This window comes from Papio anubis, chromosome 19 (genome assembly GCF_008728515.1).
Source record: "Papio anubis isolate 15944 chromosome 19, Panubis1.0, whole genome shotgun sequence".
NCBI lineage: Eukaryota > Metazoa > Chordata > Mammalia > Primates > Cercopithecidae > Papio > Papio anubis.
In genome coordinates this window covers 17,086,516-17,108,504 of record NC_044994.1, presented here as the reverse complement: position 1 = coordinate 17,108,504, position 21,989 = coordinate 17,086,516, and the positions used below count along the sequence as shown (strand labels likewise).

Below are 21,989 nucleotides of genomic sequence, written 5' to 3'. Positions count from 1 at the left end.
ATATGTATTTTATCATGTAACTTACAGGACTGTTTATCTGAAATAAGAATCTGTCTCAAAACAGGGCTGTTCCCAAATGCTACCTTAGCCACTGGCTCACACCATTACTCAGCAAGAGGCTTGCTTACCCCCAGACCTGCCCAGCCTTCTCAGAATAGGCTGCCGCAGCTGCTGCGTGCCAAGTTGAAGCTCATGTTTTAAGCTGCACTAATTGGAAGTGAACATCTTATAAATAATCCATGCTCACAATCTTTGACGTGCATATACATTCAGTAAACCAAACCCAACAGATTACATTCAGAGTGGCTCAACAGGAAGGCCAGTGATATCTGTGACCTTTCAGCGCCCAAACAGACAAAGGGGTGCAGATATACCCTGGGACAGTATTCTCTTTGCCGCCTTCAATTATATTTCCTGTCCTGGGTGGTTGTATTCTAATAGGATATGTAGAATTCAGGTGGTTTCTTTCTGTCTCTACCTCCATCCTTCCTTCCTTCCTTCCCTCCCTTCCTTCCTTCCTCCCTGCCTTTCTTCCTTCCTCCCTGCCTTTCTTCCTTCCTACCTTCTTTCCTGTCTCTTTATTTATCTGGAAAAAGTGAACAGGACGATAAAAACAGAACTTGCCTTTTATGTATTGGGGGGCAGGGATGCAAAGCAGGTCTGAGTAATTGGAACAAATCAACTTAAGTGAAAATTTCTGAAGCTGTATTTCATTTCAGTGTTTGGCATTTTCAGAAGAAAGCTGTTATTATGTTGCCTGGAAAAATAATTGGTGGTTTGGAGCCACACAGATGTACAGTACCCCCTGAAAATAGATGCATTTTCTGAGAGTGATAGGAAACACGGTGATTCTTAGGACCCATTCCCCAAATTCCTTTTATACTTATTATGTCTCTTGCATCTGTTCTTTCCAAACCACAAGAGCTTAGCACAGTTCTGCAGTGCTGTTCAGGGAGTGGGGTGGAGGAGCTGGAGCTGAATTTTCCATATTCATGCCCTCAAATAGACCCTCAGAGGTCCCCTGTGGGAGGGAAAGAGAAACTCAAGCCCAGTACAATAACATACACTTCTGGGGTCTCCATGCTCCTCAAATCTATTTTTAAAAGCATGCTTTAGTAAATTATATATAACATATAGCACATCGTGAATGTATGTGTACAAAATGATGAAGTGGAATCACTTCGGGTTTGAATGTCATTCAGGTTTTTTTCCTCATCTAAGTTCACATCCAGGGTGAGCCACATAATCTCACTTTGAGAGAGTGCCATCCTTCAGTGTCTGGATCACTGCTGCCTGTCTCCCCATGGGCATTTATGCAGAACCATGGCATGGGCCATGGAGGCCACACTGGAGGCCACCACATTAGTTTAACAAATGCTTCATCGGCCTTCCTCGGCATTGAGGAGACCTGGACATGCAGGAACCACCTTTGTCAGCCCGTTCTACCTCAACCATCATCACCATGAATCCGTGGGTTCAGTTTCTCCACTCATAGTCTTGAGGGTGAGGAATGTGTGGGACAGGTTGAAATTCAATTTTCCAAAGCCACACTGGGATTTATAGCAAAACAACTTGGAAGGTGTTAGGTGTGATGCCTGCCTCTCCAGCACCACATAGGAAAGAACGTGACTGTCTCTCCTAGGTCACTGCATTTGTTGCATCTTCCTAAAGGTCTGGCAGCTTCAGGAAGCAGAATCTGCCTTTGCACATGGCTACCTCTCCAATAAGAGCCTTTGGTTATTTGAGAGCAGCTATATTGAATGTAGTTACAGGGTTTCATTCACTCAATTCTCCTTGGCCAGTCCATAACAGCAACCCAACTCCGCAGTGACTCATCGGAGCCAGGGGAACAGAAATAAGGGAGTCAAGTGAGATTTTCCTGCTTGGACATTTGCGAGGAACTGATGGAAGAGGTTTCCCCAAACTGAAGTCTTTCAGGACTAGTTGGTGAGTCCTGGAAGAATCTTTAAACCCCCTCAAAACCTAAAACCTCCTAAGCAGAGTCCAGACTGAAAAACCAGCCTCAACTGATAGAAATCTTGGAGAGGAAGAGGGCATCTCTTTCGTCCCTTCTTGCACAAATTATTTCAAAGAAGATGAAGAAAAGGGCTGCAAAGTAGAGTAGGAGTGATGATGAGCTCACCCGCAGTGTACAGAGTGGCAGCGCCATTCCTGGTGCATACAGCTTTTCACTATTGGAACAGCCAGAAACCACACAGGTTATGCTTAACTAACCACGAGGCACAGAAATAAATCAGACAAACCAAGCAGGCAGTAATGCTGAACTCAACAAGGCTATTGACATTTGTCTGCAAGCCTCTAGATAACAAAATACTGTAAGGCGAGATCATGAAGTAAAAGAAAATGTATGCATTTTGAAACCAAATTAAATACTCTGGCTAAGTTCCAGAGCATTTTCTTAAATTCCTCTTTTTTGAAAGAGAGGGGCCTAAATTTCATTAGCTAAAATCTTTTAAAGCATCATTTAAATTCAACTTTTGGAAATGAAGAATTTGCCTTTCAACAACCAATCTGCATTTCATCACAAAGATGGAACATGACATCCTTGGCTTGGTTATTCTCCTGAGGAGTAGGCCCCTGTCTGTATAGCACACTTAGAATAGAGACAAATACGACAGCAATTTATCTCTGGCACAAGGGAGTGGATGCATATAAACGCAACGAGGTAGCTTCTACTCCAACTGGTTCAAATACCCTTTAGCAAAATTTTTGAAGTAATCCCATTTTTCTATTGTTTTCTATTACAATTTTAAAATAGGACAAGTCACACGTATAAGAAATATTTCAGAATGACTGAAAAAAAATTATTAACACTTTTGACAATGTAGGTCCAATAGGTCAAAAGTATTGTGTTAGGAGCAGATAGGTCAGAGGCAAGTCCAAATGCTTACACAGTGAGCAATGAGAAAGAATTTGGTACTGCATGTGGCTATAAATTCAGAACACAGCACCTTTAACACTAGAATAAAATATTTTATGTTAGTATAAATGAAATTTATAAATACTGTATAATAAATTATGGTAAAAAAATAATAAATTAGTGTAAGTAATATAAATAAAGGTATTATATAACAAATGTATACTATTGTATAACAAATTTGTATAAGAAATTTGTAATTGAGAATTTATTACAAATTATAAACAATTTATTATAAATTAGTTTATTATAAATTTTACTAATTTATAATAAATAAATTAGAAAATAGTAATTTACGGGGGCGGAGCAAGATGGCCGAATAGGAACAGCTCCAGTCTCCAACTCCCAGCGCGAGCGACACAGAAGACCGGTGATTTCTGCATTTTCAACTGAGGTACTGGGTTCATCTCACTGGGGAGTGCCGGACGATCGGTGCTGGTCAGCTGCTGCAGCCCGACCAGCGAGAGCTGAAGCAGGGCGAGGCATCGCCTCACCTGGGAAGCGCGAGGGGGAAGGGAATCCCTTTTCCTAGCCAGGGGAACTGAGACACACAACACCTGGAAAATCGGGTAACTCCCACCCCAATATTGCGCTTTAAGCAAACAGGCACACCAGGAGATCATATCCCACACCTGGCCGGGAGGGTCCCACGCCCACGGAGCCTCCCTCATTGCTAGCACAGCAGTCTGCCATCTCGAGGCAAGGCAGCAGCGAGGCTGGGGGAGGGGCGCCCGCCATTGCTGAGGCTTAAGTAGGTAAACAAAGCTGCTGGGAAGCTCCAACTGGGTGGAGCTCACAGCAGCTCAAGGAAACCTGCCTGTCTCTGTAGACTCCACCTCTGGGGACAGGGCACAGCTACACAACAACAACAACAACAACAACAAAAAAGCAGCAGAAACCTCTGCAGACGCAAACGACTCTGTCTGACAGCTTTGAAGAGAGCAGTGGATCTCCCAACACGGAGGTTGAGATCTGAGAAGGGACAGACTGCCTGCTCAAGTGGGTCCCTGACCCCTGAGTAGCCTAACTGGGAGACATCCCCCACTAGGGGCAGTCTGACACCCCACACCTCACAGGGTGGAGTACACCCCTGAGAGGAAGCTTCCAAAGCAAGAATCAGACAGGTACACTCGCTGTTCAGAAATATTCTATCTTCTGCAGCCTCTGCTGCTGATACCCAGGCAAACAGGGTCTGGAGTGGACCTCAAGCAATCTCCAACAGACCTACAGCTGAGGGTCCTGACTGTTAGAAGGAAAACTATCAAACAGGAAGGACACCTACACCAAAACCCCATCAGTACATCACCATCATCAAAGACCAGAGGCAGATAAAACCACAAAGATGGGGAAAAAGCAGGGCAGAAAAGCTGGAAATTCAAAAAATAAGAGCACATCTCCCCCGGCAAAGGAGCGCAGCTCATCGCCAGCAACGGATCAAAGCTGGACGGAGAATGACTTTGACGAGATGAGAGAAGAAGGCTTCAGTCCATCAAATTTCTCAGAGCTAAAGGAGGAATTACGTACCCAGCGCAAAGAAACTAAAAATCTTGAAAAAAAAGTGGAAGAATTGACGGCTAGAGTAATTAATGCAGAGAAGGTCATAAACGAAATGAAAGAGATGAAAACCATGACACGAGAAATACGTGACAAATGCACAAGCTTCAGTAACCGACTCGATCAACTGGAAGAAAGAGTATCAGCGATTGAGGATCAAATGAATGAAATGAAGCGAGAAGAGAAACCAAAAGAAAAAAGAAGAAAAAGAAATGAACAAAGCCTGCAAGAAGTATGGGATTATGTAAAAAGACCAAATCTCCGTCTGATTGGGGTGCCTGAAAGTGAGGGAGAAAATGGAACCAAGTTGGAAAACACTCTTCAGGATATCATCCAGGAGAACTTCCCCAACCTAGTAGGGCAGGCCAACATTCAAATCCAGGAAATACAGAGAACGCCACAAAGATACTCCTCGAGAAGAGCAACTCCAAGACACATAATTGCCAAATTCACCAAAGTTGAAATGAAGGAAAAAATCTTAAGGGCAGCCAGAGAGAAAGGTCGGGTTACCCACAAAGGGAAGCCCATCAGACTAACAGCAGATCTCTCGGCAGAAACTCTCCAAGCCAGAAGAGAGTGGGGGCCAATATTCAACATTCTTAAAGAAAAGAATTTTAAACCCAGAATTTCATATCCAGCCAAACTAAGTTTCATAAGTGAAGGAGAAATAAAATCCTTTACAGATAAGCAAATGCTTAGAGATTTTGTCACCACTAGGCCTGCCTTACAAGAGACCCTGAAGGAAGCACTCAACATGGAAAGGAACAACCGGTACCAGCCATTGCAAAAACATGCCAAAATGTAAAGACCATCGAGGCTAGGAAGAAACTGCATCAACTAACGAGCAAAATAACCAGTTAATATCATAATGGCAGGATCAAGTTCACACATAACAATCTTAACCTTAAATGTAAATGGACTAAATGCTCCAATGAAAAGACACAGACTGGCAAACTGGATAAAGAGTCAAGACCCATCAGTCTGCTGTATTCAGGAGACCCATCTCACACGCAGAGACATACATAGGCTCAAAATAAAGGGATGGAGGAAGATTTACCAAGCAAATGGAGAACAAAAAAAAGCAGGGGTTGCAATCCTAGTCTCTGATAAAACAGACTTTAAACCATCAAAGATCAAAAGAGACAAAGAAGGCCATTACATAATGGTCAAGGGATCAATTCAACAGGAAGAGCTAACTATCCTAAATATATATGCACCCAATACAGGAGCACCCAGGTTCATAAAGCAAGTCCTTAGAGACTTACAAAGAGACTTAGACTCCCATACAATAATAATGGGAGACTTCAACACTCCACTGTCAACATTAGACAGATCAACGAGACAGAAAGTTAACAAGGATGTCCAGGAATTGAACTCATCTCTGCAGCAAGCAGACCTAATAGACATCTATAGAACTCTCCACGCCAAATCAACAGAATATACATTCTTCTCAGCACCACATCGTACTTACTCCAAAATTGACCATATAATTGGAAGTAAAGCACTCCTCAGCAAATGTACAAGAACAGAAATTATAACAAACTGTCTCTCAGACCACAGTGCAATCAAACTAGAACTCAGGACTAAGAAACTCAATCAAAACCGCGCAACTACATGGAAACTGAACAACCTGCTCCTGAATGACTACTGGGTACATAACGAAATGAAGGCAGAAATAAAGATGTTCTTTGAAACCAATGAGAACAAAGATACAACATACCAGAATCTCTGGGACACATTTAAAGCAGTGTGTAGAGGGAAATTTATAGCACTAAATGCCCACAAGAGAAAGCAGGAAAGATCAAAAATTGACACTCTAACATCGCAATTAAAAGAACTAGAGAAGCAAGAGCAAACACATTCCAAAGCTAGCAGAAGGCAAGAAATAACTAAGATCAGAGCAGAACTGAAGGAGATAGAGACACAAAAAACCCTCCAAAAAATCAATGAATCCAGGAGTTGGTTTTTTGAAAAGATCAACAAAATTGACAGACCACTAGCAAGACTAATAAAGAAGAAAAGAGAGAAGAATCAAATCGACGCAATTAAAAATGATAAAGGGGATATCACCACCGACCCCACAGAAATACAAACTACCATCAGAGATAACTATAAACACCTCTACGCAAATAAACTGGAAAACCTAGAAGAAATGGATAATTTCCTGGACACTTACACTCTTCCAAGACTAAACCAGGAAGAAGTTGAATCCCTGAATAGACCAATAGTAGGCTCTGAAATTGAGGCAATAATTAAGAGCCTACCAACCAAAAAAAGTCCAGGACCAGATGGATTCACAGCTGAATTCTACCAGAGGTATAAGGAGGAGTTGGTACCATTCCTTCTGAAACTATTCCAATCAATAGAAAAAGAGGGAATCCTCCCTAACTCATTTTATGAGGCCAACATCATCCTGATACCAAAGCCTGGCAGAGACACAACAAAAAAGGAGAATTTTAGACCAATATCCCTGATGAACATCGATGCAAAAATCCTCAATAAAATACTGGCAAACCGGATTCAACAACACATCAAAAAGCTTATCCACCATGATCAAGTGGGCTTCATCCCTGGGATGCAAGGCTGGTTCAACATTCGCAAATCAATAAACATAATCCAGCATATAAACAGAACCAAAGACAAGAACCACATGATTATCTCAATAGATGCAGAAAAGGCTTTTGACAAAATTCAACAGCCCTTCATGCTAAAAACGCTCAATAAATTCGGTATTGATGGAACGTACCTCAAAATCATAAGAGCTATTTATGACAAACCCACAGCCAATATCATACTGAATGGGCAAAAACTGGAAAAATTCCCTTTGAAAACTGGCACAAGACAGGGATGCCCTCTCTCACCACTCCTATTCAACATAGTGTTGGAAGTTCTGGCTAGGGCAATCAGGCAAGAGAAAGAAATCAGGGGTATTCAGTTAGGAAAAGAAGAAGTCAAATTGTCCCTGTTTGCAGATGACATGATTGTATATTTAGAAAACCCCATTGTCTCAGCCCAAAATCTCCTTAAGCTGATAAGCAACTTCAGCAAAGTCTCAGGATACAAAATTAATGTGCAAAAATCACAAGCATTCTTACACACCAATAACAGACAAACACAGAGCCAAATCATGAATGAACTTCCATTCACAATTGCTTCAAAGAGAATAAAATACCTAGGAATCCAACTTACAAGGGATGTAAAGGACCTCTTCAAGGAGAACTACAAACCACTGCTCAGTGAAATAAAAGAGGACACAAACAAATGGAAGAACATACCATGCTCATGGATAGGAAGAATCAATATCGTGAAAATGGCCATACTCCCCAAGGTAATTTATAGATTCAATGCCATCCCCATCAAGCTACCAATGAGTTTCTTCACAGAATTGGAAAAAACTGCTTTAAAGTTCATATGGAACCAAAAAAGAGCCCGCATCTCCAAGACAATCCTAAGTCAAAAGAACAAAGCTGGAGGCATCATGCTACCTGACTTCAAACTATACTACAAGGCTACAGTAACCAAAACAGCATGGTACTGGTACCAAAACAGAGATATAGACCAATGGAACAGAACAGAGTCCTCAGAAATAATACCACACATCTACAGCCATCTGATCTTTGACAAACCTGAGAAAAACAAGAAATGGGGAAAGGATTCCCTATTTAATAAATGGTGCTGGGAAAATTGGCTAGCCATCAGTAGAAAGCTGAAACTGGATCCTTTCCTTACTCCTTATACGAAAATTAATTCAAGATGGATTAGAGACTTAAATGTTAGACCTAATACCATAAAAATCCTAGAGGAAAACCTAGGTAGTACCATTCAGGACATAGGCATGGGCAAAGACTTCATGTCTAAAACACCAAAAGCAACGGCAGCAAAAGCTAAAATTGACAAATGGGATCTAATTAAACTAAAGAGCTTCTGCACAGCAAAAGAAACTACCATCAGAGTGAACAGGCAACCTACAGAATGGGAGAAAATTTTTGCAATCTACTCATCTGACAAAGGGCTAATATCCAGAACCTACAAAGAACTCCAACAAATTTACAAGAAAAAAACAAACAACCCCATCAAAAAGTGGGCAAAGGATATGAACAGACATTTCTCAAAAGAAGACATTCATACAGCCAACAGACATATGAAAAAATGCTCATCATCACTGGCCATCAGAGAAATGCAAATCAAAACCACAATGAGATACCATCTCACACCAGTTAGAATGGCGATCATTAAAAAGTCAGGAAACAACAGGTGCTGGAGAGGATGTGGAGAAATAGGAACACTTTTACACTGTTGGTGGGATTGTAAACTAGTTCAACCATTATGGAAAACAGTATGGCGATTCCTCAAGGATCTAGAACTAGATGTACCATATGACCCAGCCATCCCATTACTGGGGATATACCCAAAGGATTATAAATCATGCTGCTATAAAGACACATGCACACGTATGTTTATTGCAGCACTATTCACAATAGCAAAGACTTGGAATCAACCCAAATGTCCATCAGTGACAGATTGGATTAAGAAAATGTGGCACATATACACCATGGAATACTATGCAGCCATAAAAAAGGATGAGTTTGCGTCCTTTGTAGGGACATGGATGCAGCTGGAAACCATCATTCTTAGCAAACTATCACAAGAACAGAAAACCAAACACCGCATGTTCTCACTCATAGGTGGGAACTGAACAATGAGATCACTTGGACTCAGGAAGGGGAACATCACACACCGGGGCCTATCATGGGGAGGGGGGAGGGGGGAGGGATTGCATTGGGAGTTATACCTGATGTAAATGACGAGTTGATGGGTGCAGCAGACCAACATGGCACAAGTATACATATGTAACAAACCTGCACGTTATGCACATGTACCCTACAACTTAAAGTATAATAATAATAAATAAATTTAAAAAAAAAAAAAAAGAAAATAGTAATTTACTAATTTATTATAAAATTATTATAAGTTAGGATTACTAATTTATTTATTATTTCAATATAATAAAACAATATTTATGGCCTAATTTTGATATTATTATACTTTTTTTTCAAGTTGCAAATGAAAGAAGTCCTGCTACTCTAAAGAATAACTAAACTAGACTGGAGTCACTGAAACTGCTAGAAGAACACCTCAGGCATAAATGCCATGGTGACATCATCAGCTCCGTTCACAACCACTCACCATGAGGCCATCGCTCTTGTGGAGGACACTGGCTTAGTACTCACTAAGAAACACCTCAGGAAGGGGGCTTGGTAAGTGTTCCTTCCACCAGCTCCAAGACACAATGAGATGGAGAGAGCTGGAACAATTCCCTATGATTGCAGCTGGATATTTTCACATGAACTATCTAGATAATGAAGGCAATGGCATCTGTGGCAAAGACTGGCCCCAGATTACATTTCCAGTCCTTTTGTATTGAGGAGAGTCTTTGGGACCAAGACAGTAGGAGTGAGTGTACAGGTTCCACATTCTATTTCTCTCCTCGTTTTCTGTGGTGATCTTGGTGACTGCATGGTAAAGATGGAGGTGACAAAAGATGGAAGAAGCCTGGATCCCTGAATGACTTCATGATGCAGAGCCTTACATTACCCCCAACTCATATTAAAACAGTGGTGGGAGGAACAATAGACCATTATTCTGTTAAGGTGCTGAAATTGTAGGGTTGTAAATTTGAAGTTAGAGTTTCTTATACCAATACAGTATCCTTACCCTGGTTTGTTGAAGTAATTAGTCCAAATAGTTTCTTTGCCTAAAACTGTAGACAGAGCCTAAGCAATATTGAATCCAAGACAAGGTATATTTATCAAATGCTACTCACTATACAACACAGCTGAATGGCTGAATGTGGCACTTACTTCCTGTGTTGTTACCCAGTCTGCTTGTAGTATTCTTTACACAAAATAACATTCACAAGCAACCTGGGCACAAGTGGTCTCTGTCAAAATAAGTTTTTGATTTCTCTCCAAATAAACTCGTGTGTGTGTGTGTGCGCGCGTGTGCGCATTTTATATTTGGTTTTAGTTACAATTCAAAGAGTCTTTCCTTTTAGACAATGGTCCATACATCCATGGAAGGCAGAACTAACCAGAGAACCTGGTTCAAAAGTTTTAGGGGATTCTTTGAGAAATGTTTCCCAGAATTTAAACTTGGGACTTGACTATAAGTATTGGTATACAAAATCACAGAGCATATCAAAGCAAGATTCTTCCTGTTCTCCCAGAAAAAAGAATTACATTCTTGGAGAAATTATTTTCCTGGATTGTCAAGCTCAGAGATGGACAGTTGGCCAATGAAGGCCTCATCTACAGCAAGAATGAAGAATTTGAGCCTCAGCAGTGAAAACACTGCCTACTACTTCACCACCACCCCTTGGACTAAAACCAGAACAAACTTGCATTTAAACCACTCAAAATGCCACATACATTAAATTCTTTGCCTGGGCCAGGCAGCTCCCAAGGCAGATGGTGTGTAGTGTTGGAAAACTCAGTATTATTTAAATGAAACAAGCATTCCATTGCTGTCGATCACACTGAACAATGAAGATTTCACACCCAGCGATTCTATCAGTGGAGCTCTCTCTGTCTCCATTTGCACATTGGACAGATAAATATTCTTTAGATCAAGTTATCTGCCTGATGTTGCTTAGAGAGACAGAAACTCTAATGATCGAGTTGATGTAGCAGTGGGTCATTATCATCTTCCTCTGAGACCCACTGTTTGAGGGAGAAGTGTGCAATATGCTGCAATATGACTTTAAGAAAGTATTAACATGCCTAAGATGACTTGAAATTGCCAGTCTTCTGGGCTGTTGTGGGGGACATTGGAAGGAATCAATGAACATTTCCAGGAGATTACAGAGATCACAGGGGAAATTGTTTAGTTAGCAATGTGCACACAAAGCTGACTTTAGACACCTGCAAAAATCAGAATCATGGGGAAAAAAAAGAGAGAGCGAGAGAGAAAGGAAAAGATAAAGGAAAGCCAAGATGCTGTGTCCCATTCCAAGTAATAGTGCACTCCCCTGCCAATGCCTGCATACCATTCTCCAAACCTGAAGCTCCCTGGAGCCAGGTTCCATCACTAACGGGGCATCTCAGTTCCGACTGGATCATATTGGGTTGCCCAATTTGCTGGAGAACCTCAGTGAGGAGCTGCAAGTGACTTGGTTTCTGTGCTTAAGAAACAGCAGACTACAAGGCAAAGAGCATGGCAGAAGGGATCAACTCAGCTTTTGTCTCTAAAACCATCCCCATGTCTTTTGGGGATAAAGCCTGACTTTTATTACTCCCTTGATAATCTGTCCTTTACCTCTTGGGATTTGGGATTAAGCCACTCCATAGCTTTGCTCATTCTTGGGAGGAAGGCATTTATCATGACAAAAGAGGAACCTGCACTCTCAAAGGCTTACAGGGGCAGTCATCACATTTGTTTGCTATCTGCTCTGAAAACAATGACGTCTGGATGGCATGGGCAGAAGTCACAGGAGCCTACAAGAACCAGGCTGTGACAGCCAGGAAGCTAATGTGTGTTACCACGGAATCCACCAAGGGGAAAAACTTTGAAACATTTTAAAAATGCAGGTGCACAAATTACTCATGCCAGGAGCGGCAGTGGCACTTTGTAATAAAATCTTATGTTTATTTTCCACTGTTGAATACACATACCTTAGTGTTCCCAGAGAGGGAAGCCTACAATGCTATCCAATGAATAGTTTGCAGATGGATTAAATACATGTACCAATGAAATAAAACGTGCAGATTTGGGGCTTTTTGCCTCCTACCTTTGCTCTGGGCCCAGAGCTCCCCGATGATGACACGGGAGGTTTGTGCAAAGATCTGAAGTCAAGAAGGATTAGTTTAAAGAGTCAGATGAAAAAGGACACAAATGAAAATGCTTCTACATGAGCCTGAAAACCAAAACTTAGCAATGAGTGATTCTGACTTTGGGGCCCGTAACAAATAATAGCAAATGAGGGAAGTTTCCAATGGCTTCACAGCAGGAAGGCAATGGCCAGGGAAGCACTGTGAAACTGATCAGTCAACGGGACTTCCTGGTTCTTGAGGAAGCTTTGAAGGCAGGGAGTGTGGCGTACATGTAAGGGTCTTTGTTACTAGTATTTTTTTCTGAGGCATATACTTTGCAGGGGCAAATCTTCAAGTTGCCACTTCCTGAGAACTCCCTCATTTTAGTGAATATATATTTCAAGCCCAGTAGTTGAATAGCACTATTATTGGCGCTGTGCAGAAACACCAAAACGTGCAAGACAGAGACTTGAACTCACTGGACTAATTATCTAGTGGTGTTCACAAACCATATCGTGTGCAGCAGAGTTCCATGAGATATTCAGACAATAAAGTCCATAGAGGGAAGGAAGAGGTCCCTCTGGCTAAGGTGATGGAAGAGATTATGAAGGGAGAGCAGGCTGGACTCTGGCCTGCAGGTAAGTACGATGCATGAACTAATGCTTACGGAGAGGAAAGAAAAGTTGAGTTTGGGAAGGACAAGAGGACCTCTGCCATTGCTACGCAGCTTTGGTTTGGAGAGAAGACAAGAATCTTAGAAATGCATTGAGTGTGCGGCTCTGTGGGTTCAGGAGAATAACCCAGGCCTTCCACGAGGTTTTCATTCCATACACTGCCATCTAGACACTGGGGCTTCTCTTATGTGCTAGGTCCTGCCAGCTTTCCCTGGGAGCCCCTCAGACGGCTACTCAAACTGGTAGCAAAAATTTGAGAAGATGTGTTGACTAAACACCACACACATGTGTGCACGCACACACACACATGTGCTAAGCTGGCCACTCCCCTACCCACACCACCATCAGTAGGTCTGGGGCTTGGCTGCCAAGGGAGTTGACCTCCTTGAGGAGGGGAGTTAAGCTTCTGGTGTGCCTATTAACACAGGGAAGAAGAAAAGAGAGGGCACAAAACGAATCTGTATCCCTGTCAGAAATCCTAACAAAGGCTGGGCGCAGTGGCTCGCGCCTGTAATCCCAGCACTTTGGGAAGCCAAGGCGGGCAGATCACCTGAGGTCAGGAGTTCAAGACCAGCCTGGCCAACATGGAGAAACCCTGTCTCTACTAAAAATAGAAAATTAGCCGGGGGTGGTGGCGGGCGGCTGTAATACCAACTACTTAGGAGGCTGAGGCAGGAGAATCACTTGAATCCGGGAGGTGGAGGTTGCAGTGTGCCAAGACCACACCATTGCACTTCAGACTGGGCAACAAGAGCAAGACTCTGTCTGGAAAAAAAAAAAAAAGAAAAAGAAACCCTAACAAGAATGCACAGTGGCCAGCCTTTCTCCAGCCTGGTGACAGAATTTGCATCTGCCACAAACAGGAACCAATCTCCTGTCTGTCATAAGTTCTCATGTTTGGATTCTGTTGGCCCTCCTCAGAGGCAGATGGAGGCGGCACCAAACATTGCCTAGTGGGGCACTATGTATAAGATGGTGTGGTGCTGGGAGGAGAGGAGCCCTCACTGTCCCCTCACTCTCTCCTAGCAGGGACAAAGAGGAGAGCAGGGGCACAGAGAAGAATCCCAAGAGCGATTTCCTCCCTGCACCAAGCGCCCCTCACCTGTGCATCCCCTCCCAGCCCACTCCACATCACATAATTGGCATGTGAAGATTGATCAGCAGTGGTGTGCGGCCTGCTTGACAGACAGATCAGCTGTGGCATGTGTTTAGCCGGGCAAACCTAGCATGAAGATGTTTCTGCCGGTGTGCAGGGGACAGCCATCCATCAGCAGCCATCTTGTTTTGTTTATTTGTTTAAGCAACCACAGATGCGAGAGAGAAAGAGAGAGACAGAGTGAGCAAGTGAGTGAGGAGAATATGTCCATCTCCTCTCTCCCTTACAGATCTGTCCCGAGGCTTCGAATCTTCTTTCCCACTCTAAGCACTCTGGGCCGCATTCAATTCTAGTTTTGTGCCCCCTCTTCAACTACAATGAGGCTTGCTTTGGCATCTGAGCTACCTCCTGCCATCTGCTCTTTAGTTCCTGTTTGCTGTAAATCTTGCTTTGGGTCTTGGGTATCTTCACAGCTCGTTCTGCAGAAGAGAAAGGAGCATTTTGGTCTTGAGGTAACTCCAAGTCGGTCTCCAGTTTCCTCCAGATGGAACTCTGGCCTGCTGTAGCCTCTGTGAAGACCAGCTGCCTCTGGCTTTAGCGTTTTCCTGTGCCTAACAGGCATCAGCCCGGAGAACAATTGTCTTGGAGGAGAGAGGAAGAGTCTGGGCTGAAAACTGCCATGCAGGGATGGGAGCCATTTTTAAAGCCCTCCTGAACGTTCAGTTGCAAAATCAACATCCTGATTGTTGTGGAGCTTCAAGCAGGTGAAAACATGAGATGAAAGGAAATGAAGTGACTGCTGACAGGCTGGAGAGCATGACTTAATCAGCAGCTAAAATCAATGAGTCGAAGGCTGCTGCCCCCAGCAAAAATCAATGGTGGAAAAGGACTGCTGGCCAAGATCTCTCCTACATTTTTATTTGCCCCAAGACCACCCAGGACTCTTCCTATCCTGCTCGTGCCCTGCCTAAAATGCTAATTTAGGCTGTGACTTGGTAGCCCCTTGAAAATTTCCCGGAAATCTAGCCTCCTACCCTGAATTAATAAATTACAAGGAACAGCCTCAAATCTCGTAGGATTAATCCAATAAAAGTTAATTTCTCCTGCACGCTAAGACCAATATAGATATGTCTCTTCTGGCAGCTTTCCTGGTAGCTCTCCTTCAAGCCGTGACATGGGGCTTCTCCCATCTTGAGATGTCTCCAACTTTAATCAAGGGCCTCTCCGGTGGCTGTAGAAGCAGAAGAGAGTATGAGGAAGGCACATTAGGTAGTTAACCATCTCGCCTGAAAGTGACACCTGCTACTTCTGTTCACATTCCATTGGCCTGCATTTGTCACTTAGTCCCATGAAGATGTGAGGAGTCAGGAAAATAAAAATCCTGGCTGGATATCCTTGGAGTCCAGATAGTTGGCTCTGCCATATTCCCCCAAATAATACTCACATCCTCTGACAAACAAAACTCAGAATCCTGGAACCACCAATTGGAAAACAATTGCTACATTTCCACCTACTTTGAATCTCCCCTTTGCGGCTTGGAAACCCAACCATCACTGGCATTTGCCCATTGACATTTCCCATGTTGCCTGTTAGAACATCTCTTCCCTCTTAACATCTTCTACGGAACTTCCATAGACCTGTTTTCCTTTGTCTTTGTACTTTCTGGTTGTTCTCTAGAACTTCTCCAGTTTCTCTGCATGTAGTGTTGGCTCTTGTCCTTAAGGTAAATAAGTTGTTACTGGACCACATCCTATTGTGGGCAGATTTAAGTTCTAATTTTAAAAGATTTGTGAGATTAGAGGTGTAGTTGATATTAAAATTATTATTACTTTTTAATTTATTCTAGTCTTCTAGAACTTCCAGGGCACCAGCAGCTCTTCCCATATTGTTCCATCTGAAATCTCAGGTAATCAAATAGCACAGGGCCCAGCCAAGGTGCAATACACATGGGACAGTGTCTAGCTCAGATCTCACCTGTGATCTTCCTCTGCAGATATTTATTGAATTTAAAGATGCTGGGATGCCAAGGGGTTATTATAAAAGTATGAGATTATATTCCTCTAGGGAGAAGTTCCAGCCTTCCTACCTATTCAACGAATCATCTTTAGACTCCTACTTCCCATGCATATTTTCTTTATAAGTAACCTAAAACGGAATCATCCCCTATTTAAGAACCTGTATGGGTCTCGTTGATAGCATCAGCAAGGCCATACTCCTTTGATGTTTAGGGGCTTCCCCAAGCCGAAAATGCCCTTCTCATAAATCATTCAATCATTCACTGAGGACATGTTTACTGATCACTGCTGTGTGCACTGTCGTAGGCACCAAGGAAGTGAAGGTGGATAAACATGGTCTTTGATATCAAAGAGGTCATAGTCATTCAGAAGATAGAAATGAAGACAAAGAGCTCTAATACAATATAAGCCCTATCTTCTGCCTTGTTCAAGATACCAGGGTAGTGCAAAATAAAAAATAACTGAACTCTGTTTAGAAGGAATAAGGTTAGGAAAAGTATCGCTTCATGGAGAATATGATGCTTAAATTGGGTATTGGGATACGAGACAAAATTTTCTCTATAAATAAGAAGGCGATATAGAAAGAACAATCTAGTCTACAAGAATAACATTTGCAAAGAAATAAAGGCATAAATTTGTAGTGCATGATGAAAAACTCTCAATGAGGTAAGAATTTAGAGAGGATATGTGGATGCAAGGAGGGAAGAGTGAAAAGTGGCAAAAGCAGTTTAGGTAGAAAGATACAGAATCATGATTGCCATGGCTTAGGATCTAACGAGGCTTCAGCAGGAGGTAAGGAAGAAAAGCTGCTTTTCTGAGTATTTCTTGCTGTGAAGAGGAAGCCCAGCAGTGCTGCCCTCCAGACAGCGCTTCGCAGTCAGGCCATTCTGCTCTCTGTCTGTACCTCCACAGCTATCATCCCCAAAGCCCCTTCCTGCTCTGTGTCTTTGCAAATGTCTGTGAAACCTTCTGCATATCCCAAACTTGCCTACTGTTTCTCAAACACTCATTATGCACCGATTGCCTTCAGGGCGGCTACAATGATACTGAGTGGCCCTGCACCCAAACTCTCAGCTGATGTGGAATTGGCCCCAAGCCATTTGGCCCTGAGTTATCACTCATATAAGGACTTTCCTCTCCCCACATAAGATTGCGCATTCTGTGATGGAGTGGAGTGATCATCCACAAATCGTGTCTCCCACCACACTCAGTAGGGTGCTGGCCACATAGAAATTATAAAATACAGACTTAGTGATTAGTTGAAAGGGAATATTGCTAAGGTTCTCTTAGGCTTCACCTACTTTAGAATTAGCTTCTGTAGTTCTTAGAATGCAGATATGGGAGGCCCAGTCCAAGATCTACTAACTCAGATATTAGCTGGGGTGATCTGCAGATTTAATAAGTGCTCTAAGTGGTTTTTATGAACATGGAAATTTGAGAATCAGTGACCTAGACGGGGGTTGGTAAACTCTTTCTGTAAAGGGCCAGAGAGTAAATAACGTAGGCTTTGTGAGCCAGATATGGTCTGTGTTGCATATCTTTCTTCTTTTCAACTCTTTAAAAATATAAAAACATTTTGGGCTGTCCAAAAGCAGGCCACAGGCTAGATTTGGCCCATGAGTCATAGTTTGTGAATCTCTGGCCAAGAGGAGGGGTTCCTCATCTCCTCTAGAGGCTTCAGAGACATATGAAATCCAGTGGCTTCAGGTGTGGACAGTCCAGAGAGAAACCTCCACTTCAGTTCTTTGCAGGGAGCAGGGCCCATTTGCCCTACAACTTTCCCTTGTGCCCTGGCATCATGGGAATGTGCCCAGGCTTCTTGACAGATGTCCTCCGGTCTGACTAGCACCATGGGACAGTTCTCTTTGCCAATTCCTGGAGCCTGCACCCTGTGGCTTGCCTACATCGGGCCCTAAACACAACCTCTCCTCTCCATGTTATCACATTAATACAGACAAGGGAGGCCCTAAAGCCAGAATGGGACTGCAGTTCCCAAACCCCCTACCTCATCCTGATCTGCATGGTTAGGTGCTTCCTTTCTGCAGGAGCCTGGATGTCAGCATCTAGATGCCTCAGGATCAGCTGTCCAATCCCCCTTCCACCATTCCCTGTTTTAGGTCCTCCATGAACTTTTTCTTAGGGGAAAACAGAAATCCTGTCCCGTCCTGCTGCACTCACAGGAAGAGTTTGACGTGGTTAAGAGATCACTCTCCTCATTCAGCACCTCGGTGAGGTGTGAATTTGCACAAGATGATTCAATATATTTTCTTTGTGTATTCTTCAGTATATTCATGCCGTCCGGTGAATTTTTGACATTTCAGTGTGCTGCTCTAAGCTGCCCATGTTGGGGACCTGATCCTGACCCTGACTATGCCTTTTAAGCAAGGAGAGCCAGAATAAACACATACAAATAGTCCTTTGCAGTGTGCACTGGTGCCCAGGTAGCCCTTGGTTATCTGCTGTATTCGGTCCTCCAGAGGTAGTGATGAAAAGGGCAGTGAGCCCTCCTTCCAAGATAGCTTGTAAGCAGTCCTGCCTGCAGGCTGAGGGTAGACGAGATGACCCCTCCAGTGCCATCCGGTCTTGGTATCCTGTGATTTCTCACGTGAGTCCATTTTGTGCCCTGGGCTCCCGTACATCAATTAAAAACACAACAGTGTATGCTTCCACAGGAGGGAGGAAGATGAACCATTGCAGTCTTCCTATCTGAACCAGACCTCGTTTTTCCAAGTCACCACCTTACTCTCATCTGTAAAGCGCTAAATAGCCTGAGACCCAGTTATCTTTGTGACAATCTCTCCCCAGGTGCCCCATCACATAATTATGCTCAGCGGGGAGGCTGGAGCTGCCCATCTCTAGAGTTAAACTCATTAAGACCGGAGACTGAGAAATCTCCGCAGAGGGTCCCTGCCCCCGAAATGACAGGCATTTCCCTTCCTTGGCTACCAGGGTTGGGGTTTGGAGGAGTCTGGGGTCTGGTCTGAGGCTCCACATCGACACAGAGCTTGCTTTAACCTGGATTTGCTATTCTGATTTGTACTTTGGGGAAGATACTATGGGAGTCTGCAAAGAGAACAGGTTCCATTTCATGAAATGAAATGAGGATTGAAACGAAGCCATGGAGGTTGCTTATTCCAGATATTGAACACGATGAACAAGTTGATTTGTCGATATTTCTCAAAAAACTTAAAAAGAGTTTTTTCTCTGAGACTGCAGAGGACGAGATATTTTTCCCTCTGTACTGTAAAAAGAGTAAGTTTCAAGAACTTTGTAGGGTAGACATCCCAGGGCATGGGAAGAGGGAGGACTCCTGATCAGTAGGATTGGTATAGGTGATAACGGGGGACACTCCCTTCTAATTAATTAGTGAAAAGAAAAGGAAGTTTCTGGAGGGAAAACAGTAAGGGTCAAGACATAAGATAATTGGAGCCCGAGATAGGAACTTAGTTATGAAGAGAGAAATATGTTCAAGGAAAAGGAGAAAAGAGTAAGAGAAGGAAAGGGGAACTGGAAGAAGACCTAAGGTACTCTCTAGGAGAATAAGAACTTTCTAATGTCTCGTAGTTTGGTGAAAGTTTGGATAAGAGTTTTCAAGAGATTAAAAAAAAAAAATCTCCATTTGTCTTGTTTAATGGAATGAAATGTCAGAGAGGTGACCTGCGCTAAAAGATAAGAGGAAGTGAGAAATGTGTTTATGGCTGTGTAACATGTGGCTTTTCTAGTCAAAAATAAATGTCAGAAAGGTGCCTAAGTTGGACACCAATATTATTTCTGTACTGGTCAACAAGGAACCACCTTGTACTCAATATCTGTGACAATACCTGGAAGAATCTGTGGATGCTGGACTTTATGAAGACAATAAAAAAATTAACTGAAATGACTGCACTGATGAAATGAGAACTATATGGGGTAAACCATGAAATATAATTATATGCAAGAAATCATACATGAATCTATACTGGGGTTCTGCTATCAAGTTCTAGTTATTCTTCATTAAAAGAGTGGTTAAAAAACAAATTGAAACAAAACAAAAAACCTCATGGATGGTTGTGGATAATACTAGAGTATTTGTTCTGATTTGGTTGGGATTTATTTTCTTCTCAATAGTCCAGGTGCTTCTAAGCATCTTGAATGCATTCCACGTGGTTTTTAGCCCGCGGAAGTCTGTATTGCAATCATTGCAAAGTCCTGGGTTCTGAGCCTGGTAATTTAGACGGGGAGGAAGAAAATCTAAGGTATTTCTTTCCTTTCTTTCTGCTTCAGGTGGCATTCCTGCCGTCTCCTTTGCAGTCCCAGATCCTTGGTGCAGGCCTGCCCTCTGTGACCTTACTTGCCATCAGACAGCATCTGGGTTCTGGAAACACCACTACCTCCCTCAAACCTTCAAGTCCTAGAGGTTTCCTGTTGTTGTAAATCTCTGATTTGCTTTCCTGCCATTTTTTATGTGTGTGTTTTGTTTTTGTTAACTCTTCCAACACTTTTATAACCAGTACCCCATATAAAATTCCCTCCATTGAGGTGATATGAGCTCTGTTTCTCTGGCCGGATTCTAGTTGATTGAGGCACTTATTAGTTGCAGAAAATAATTAGACAGTATATGTGATTTTTTTGTGTGTAAAAAAGAACAAGGACTATGCTAATTTATTGCTAAACAGCATTTGTCCTTCTCACTTTAAAATATCTGCAGCCAGTTAATTATTAGTAGAGAGTGGTTTCCCTCTACTTTGTGGAGGGTCTCTAGTCTGACTATGCTGTAGAGAAGATGTGTCTCCATTGCTCCTTCTGTAGGAAGAATAACTTCTAGCAAGGACCAAGGCTCAAGACGCATCCCTCATTGAACAGAAACATAGAGTCCGTGGCATTTCCTGTGAATCACTGTTAAAACCCTCCGTGGTCATAGCAGATTGGGATCTTAGTGTCTCACCAGTTCATCCTCATGGTAGGCACAGGTGAAAGCAAGGTTGGCCCAGAAGCCACTCAGGTGACTTGTGAGCAAAGAAAGAGGCAACTTCTCAATGAAAAATTATGGGGGAAAGAAAAATACAAGAGACCCACATACAGGAACTGAGGACATTTTGAGGCCCCAGCAGAGCTGAAGAAGTTGACCCCCTGAAAGAAAGATGTGTCAGAGTTTGCAGTGAGTTAGGAAAGGGTAATTTTCAAGAGCCGTTTTATTAAGGAATCCCGGAGGACACACACACACACACACACACACACACACACACACACACACACACACGAAATGAGAAGTGATGATTAGAGGGCCACATTCAATAATTCAGTTCAATAAACACTTTTAGAAACACCTTCTCTATGCTAGAGACTGTGCATCTGGTTCAGGGAATAGGGAGAAATAAATGTAACTGTTTCTGCCCTCATGAAGTAAATAAAAACTGGGTTGAAAGGAATCACAAAGAATTAGGTGAAAGAATACAGATGGTGCATAACATATTGTAGAAGTCAAGGTGTGAAAAAGAGAGATGAACTAAGGCAGAAAACTAAGGCAAATATGGATATGATAAAGGCTTTAGAGAACCACAGAAAATAGAAGCTTTGATTCCTAGCAGCGAGACGGACTAGGTCAGGTAGCAAGTTTCTAACTTTTGACTCTGACATGTTTTGCACATTTTTAGGAAGTCAGATGTTTCTTTTTGCCTCTGTAGCCACTCTTTTAGAGCATCTTGCTATAACTTTAAATGGAAAGAGATGTGGAGAAACATACACACAAAGAACTGGCCTGTTTGGGGCTCACAAATTCATGATTTGCTCACTCCTGTAATCCCAGCACTTTAGAACGGCCAAGGCAGGTGGATCACCTGAGGTCAGGAGTTTGAGACCAGCCTGGCCAACATCGTAAAACCTCGTCTCTACTAAAAATACAAAAATCAGCCAGGTGCGGTGGTG

The 21,989-nt window shown here is 42.7% G+C and overlaps 1 pseudogene; it reads left to right on the top strand.

Moving 5' to 3' along the window:
- The window catches only part of LOC101012818, a 102,258-nt pseudogene extending 80,939 nt beyond the window's left edge, over window positions 1-21,319 (top strand).
- The last annotated feature ends 670 nt before the right edge of the window (window positions 21,320-21,989 follow it).